The following is a 6285-nucleotide window of genomic DNA, read 5'->3' as shown; positions in this document are numbered from 1 at the left end:
GAGTCCTAGAATTTTAAAATACACAGCCTCAAGCTAACTACTGAGAAACTGAGGACTGTATAGAAATCTTTTTACAAGTGCTTTAGAGCAATTTTAGGCAGGCTCTACACTCAAAAAGCCATTGCTAGAGTAGCCACCTTTGATTATGCCATTCCCGACATTTGACGGCTTCAGTTCAGTGCTAGAGCTTCTTTCTCCCTGTGGCTCAGTGAAAGAGCCCTCTCATTTTTCCTCATGATTTGATATACCAGACACCTTCTACAGCATGTGAGAGAGAAAAATATGCTACTCCTCTCTATTAGCTGTTATGTATAGTTACTGATATCAGTTCCCAGTTTAACCCCAAATTACCACTGAACTTGAGAAAGACAGAGACCAAGTCAGGAAGCCATGTCTGCAAATATACAGGCAGTTTCCCTGAGGTCAGCTGGACTGTTGACATAAACACTGTTTTCATAGTCAGGATCCTGTTTAGCGTAGGAAATTAAGAAGATGGAAAAGAAGAGGACGTGACATGGAGAGATAAAAGACAACATAAAAAGAGAAGAAAAAAAGAAACAAAATGGAACAGATATGACCATTATAAGCCTATCACATTTCACACACTGGTGATTTACACATTTATGGTATCCCATATTTGTCACTTTTGATCTTTTGTGTTAGGCAGGTAAAACAATATAATGCTCACCAGTAATTCTCTCACCAAACAGCTCCCATGCATTTTTAGAACAGACTGAAATTGCATGATTCCCCCAGCTGAGCTGCTACAACAGATAATTATTTGCAGAGTTGAAAATGCGGTTCTTCTCCTCAACTTGAGTTTGTCTTGTTACATCTTCTAGATATTTGGGTCTCACCCAATGAAATGTCTGTACTAGATCAAACTGTTTTCAGCTTTAATTGACACAAGTGGGATCTGGAGATCATAGTTAATATTCCCTTAAGTTCCTGTTAGTCAAAGTCAATATGATGGGCTGCTTAAATCATATTGTCTGATACTTTGTAATAAAGTGGGCAATCATGCTTTTGTATGGGAACACAGCAGAACAGCATTTTTTTATTGGTGAATCCATTGTTATTTTAGTTTTCTTTCTATGATTAGTTAACCAGCTCTGAACATAAACTATTTTGGTTTTGTACAGTCTAACTTCTGACCATATCATGTGGCATTAAGTAAATAGTCTTTCAGAAGACTTAAGTTTGCCAGGTTTGCACAGTGAGCAAGTTATAATCTCCTAAAATAATGTATCAGTTTTATCGAAAAGATCTAATTTTCATAAAGCCATTTTCATCATCATTAATTATTATCTTTTAATATTTAATGGCTGTGTCCCTTACCAACTTTGTCCAGGATCCATGTCATGCTAACTAGCTTAAATGTTGCCCAAGTCATCTCACATATGTTTTGAAATATTAGGGCCAGATTATTTTCTACACTGGTGAGGTCTTTCCGATGATTTCCAAACACATTTAGAAATGCAATCTGTGCCACAGACTGCTTGTAGGCCAGCTTTTTAAATCATTTCAGGCCAAGATGTGGGGCATCTTACATTTGATCTTTAATAAATACTGTTTAATATGTTAATAGATAGGTACAAATTAATTCGTTGTCACAGTAAAAACACTAATAACTGTCATTAGAAAAATTTTGGAGTAGTCACTGGAAATCACATGAAATTTCTGGGCAAAAGTACTGCCTGCTGCCATTTGTTTGTACTGTATTTAAACATTCTGCGTAATGACACCAGATTGTACTGAAGAATATACTTGAGTCAAATATTAATCTTCTCTTCTTAAGCCATTAAGAAATAAAATAGTCAAACTTCTCTCCATTAAAAGGATAATATGTATTTGATTGCTTCCAATCTTCTGTGTTATTATTATCAATATTTTATCTGCCTTAACTAAAACTGACCCTGGATCACAGTCAGGATCTTTTTCAAAACATTCAAAAATAATTCTTATTATGTTGATATTTCTCTATTCCAAACTCCTAGGTTACTGATGAATCTCAAAGAATATGTGGCATTAGAAATTTCAGACCAGATTTTATGTATTAACATTATTATTTGATCATTTTTCCTGCAAACAGAAGTAATCAGCAAGTATGTTTTTAAATGGTTTATTTTTTCCAAGTAGAGAGAAAGCAGTTAGCATGCTATGTAACTACTTTCTGATGAGGCAACTTTACCTGGGAAGTAGGAAATGTCACAAATTCAACAATAGTGCGTTCTGCTACATACTGGAAGTGTAGACTCTCAGTCTTGATAGCTGGTCATATTCACTTTATGGCCAAACACAGAATTTAGGCTGCTTATAACAGTAGGAAAAGATTGACATATTTCTGTGAAAAATGGTATAAGACTGTGAAGGCTTTAAGGAAGCTTACCTGTTACATTACTGTAGCAACTGCTTGCTTTGGTAACAAATCAGTCTGGTAACAAGATACTAGAATTACTTATATATGTATTGCCTTGTTTTCTACATTTTTATTTTTTTCTGCTTTTTATGACACTTTTTAATATCTTCCAGATATAAGAGCTCTTTCAGATGTCAACATACTTGTTATCACTATCTGTAGTTTGTATAGCTCCCCATAATAAATGTAGTGTTTCATTATGTCTAATCTTATGATATTATTAGGATACTTTAAATGAACACAGAACAAACATATATGCTTATAAATGCAAGAAAGAAAGAAAGAAGAAAAAAAACAGAGATTATTCGTAATAGATAAGGAAGCCAAGCAGATAATCTATACACCTCCCCCTCAATGGCTCACGTACTAAGCTGTCATAAACCATTGATATCCACTGAAAATAATTCAGCATCTGACTCAAAAATACAGCAAAGCTTCCAATTTACTCAGATTTCTTCTCCCTTTGTCCGAGCCTGTTAAGATTTATAAACAATATGAGGGAATATATTATAGATAAGCCTGAGCATTGGCCATCCGTATTACAGGGCTATCATCTTGGTCTGAATTCAAATGGCTGGATATGATTTCCACCACTGAATACTTTCTCACTGAGGAACACTATGTGAAAAATAAAATTTAGATCACTTTGGAGTTCCAATGGGAAAACTATCACACGTAATACTAGTGTAGACTGTATATTGATGGATCTTGGAGTTTAGTCACATTAGCATTAGTTCACTGAACATTTATCTTGTTGACAGTGACTTTGACAGTACGAGACCCACTGTACAGGAATGTTGCACTTTCATTAAAAAATCAAGTCGTTTTGCTTGCCTGGTGGTCTAGAGGAGCAGTGCATGCCTGCCTTGCAAATTAAGACCCTTGAGAGAAAAAATAGCCTTGAGACTTTCCTCCTTTGTTGGCCCTCTATTTCCACCTAGTGGTGCGGAGAGTCATTTTTGTTAGTGCAAATGAGTGGCACCTGCTTTCACTCTTAGACTTTGGAATCTCTTTTTCAGATTAAGTGAAGTATTAGGGGGAGATGCCCTCACCACTGAGGGCATCAACAAAGCATCTGTTTACATGGTAGTGATGGTGCTTTCACAAGTGAACAAATAATCAGGTATAATCTTCTAAGTTAAAATTTATAAGAACACTCTGGAGTAAGCTAACAATACGAAACCAGTGCTGGAGGATATTGCCAACAAACTATCAATCACAGATTTACATTTTTTTCTAATGAAGACCACCCCAGCAAAAATCTTCAACTTGCTCATTTTCACTTGCCAAAATTAGGCAAAGATGCTGATAATCCAAAACTGCCTGAACCAAAAGTCTCATTTTTATTCTAGTCTAATTAGTTAAAAAAAAAAAAGATAAATCTTTAAATGCTTGAAAACCAAACTCCCAGGCTCACATAGGCTTTCTCAAAATACAGCTAAATGATTCCCCTTTTAAAAAAATACATTTTGCAGGTACCAGGGTGTGAATGCTACCATAACTTATCGGAGTATCATAATCATGATTTATATATAACATGTTTTGTGAACTTAACTACACTGGCTTCTGGTTGATGCTGTGCAATAAAATAGACATCTTACAAATTTTTCTACATGTTACAGTTCATTCTACTACATTGCTTCATTGTTATAGAAAATTATCCTAATCTGTTCAAGTGAGCGTGAAAACTTTACCTTTATCACCAGCCCAGGCACCTATTCTTCCACTAAGCTATGAGTATGTCGCAGCATCAGTCAGTTGTGCACGTCCCAATTTCTCCGGGAAAGTCATACACTGTGGAGGACTGGCTTGAGGGCAGAGGTCATGTGAAGACTGAACAACTAAAGGAAGCAGAACTAAGTATATATCGTACACAGTTGATGTGAGCCAAGTCCCGTACGAGAGTAAAAACAGCTAGAGCCAAGGACACATTGTCCTTGGCTCCAAGGTGTTATCAATGATTAGTCCTGGGAACTTGCGGGTGATGTAATGCAGAAGTTGCTGGGTAAACCAAATTGCTGTTACCAATAAGGAGCTCAGCTTTTGCAATATGTATGAGCCTGATTAGTCCTATGCTATATAAAGAAAGACCACACCTAATAAAGTTGAAGTACACTGATCACTCATATTGAGCGTCTGGGTCTTCCCTCCGTCGGCTCCTCCCGTGCAAGTTTCCAACAAATGGCGCCCGAACAGGGACCCTGCCGGTCAGGGACTCGGTGATTAAAAACTCAGGAGTCGACAGAGTGCTAGAGACAGCTGGTCCTGCTGTGCTAAAGGCGACGAGACACAAAAGGGGGTCTACGTGCCAGAGTTACAGAGGAGGTGGAGAGGACACAAACAAAGGGGGTCCATGCCCAGGACGAGACGGGGTCCTGCCAGAAAGTCTCGCCGCAGGTCTTGCAAAGGTTGCAACGGTAAGTGAGTAACCACGGCGCGACAAGCGGCTTATTATTTATTAAGATGCTTTTTAGAAAAGCGAGGTACTCAAGGAATAGAATGTCATAAGGAACTCCCAGGGCTATTAGCTTACGGAGTGGCTAAGGGGTGTTTTGTTAACCCAGATAAGGAACTCCCAGGGCTATTAGCTGACGGAGTGGCTAAGGGGTGTTTTGTTAACCCAGATACCGTGTTTGAACAAACTGAATGGAAAAAATTTGGGGACAAGTTGTTTGATGAAGTAATAAGTGACAACAAGACAGCAAAAAAGCTGATGAAGCCGTGGAGGGCAGTTACTAATGCTCTCGCACCTCAAAGAAAAAAAAAAAAAAGAAAAGAAAAAAGAAAAAAAAAGTAAAAAAAAAGAAAAAAAAGAAAAAAAAGTAAAAGGAAAAAAAAAAGAAAAAAGAAAAAAGAAAAAAAGGTAGCTGCCGCCGCCGCGGAGCATTTGGGAAGCCCCGATGGGTTCAAGGAACCCCCGCATGCAGAGGTGTCCCCTGTGTTCCCATACCCATCACCCCCCTCGAACCTTTACTATTGCCCAGGGAGGGTCTGGGAACACAGGCCTGCCAAAAGGAGCAACATTGACCATGTGGCAGATCCCCCCTCCTCCCTCAGCCCCTCCCCCCTCTCTCCCTCCCCCCCCCTCCCCCCCCTCCCCCCCCATCTCCCCCCCCTCTCTCCGCCCCCTCTCTCCCCCCCCTCTCCCCCCCTCTCTCTCTCCCCCCTCTCTCTTCTCCCCCCTCTCTCTTCCCCCCCCCCCTTTTTCTCCTCTCCTCCTTCTCCTCTTCCTTTGGCCACAGTTATCTGAGGACACCCATCTCAGGCTATCAATGTGAAATAAGTTTTTCTCTATGATATTAATGGTCAGAAACCACTAATAAAAGCAGTTTGAAAAAAAAATAATAAAGGAAAAAAAAAAGAAAAAAAAAAAGAAAAAAAAAAAGAAAAAAAAAAGAAAAAAAAAAGAAAAAAAAAGAAAAAAAAAAAAGGGGGGTATCCCATCTTATATGGGAATAAAGCAGGGCCGGGAAGAGCCTTTCGGCTTGTTTATTGACAGAGTAGCCAATGCTATACAAGCAGCAGGGGTACCAGATTACCTGAAAGGGACTATCTTGAAACAATGTGCAATACAGAATAGTAACCCTTCAACGCGTAGTATTTTAGCCACACTCCCGGGAACATGGACTATTGAGGAGGGGCTAGAAAGAATGGCGCAGGTACCTGTAGGACCGCAAACTATGCTAGTAGAGGCGGTGAAACAATTAGGAGAGAGCAGGAGAGAGCAAGCACAGGCGTTGCGGGATAATATGCAACAGAATCAAAGTCAGGTATTCGCTGCCCTTGCTCCTTTGCAAAATCCCGGCGGAAATATCCCCCCTAATCGACGATCGGCACACTGCTACCGATGCGGCGTTGTTGGTCAT

Source organism: Dromaius novaehollandiae, chromosome 1 (genome assembly GCF_036370855.1).
Source record: "Dromaius novaehollandiae isolate bDroNov1 chromosome 1, bDroNov1.hap1, whole genome shotgun sequence".
Lineage (NCBI taxonomy): Eukaryota > Metazoa > Chordata > Aves > Casuariiformes > Dromaiidae > Dromaius > Dromaius novaehollandiae.
The sequence above is the reverse complement of the archived record's forward strand: the minus strand, read 5'-3'. Positions refer to the sequence as shown.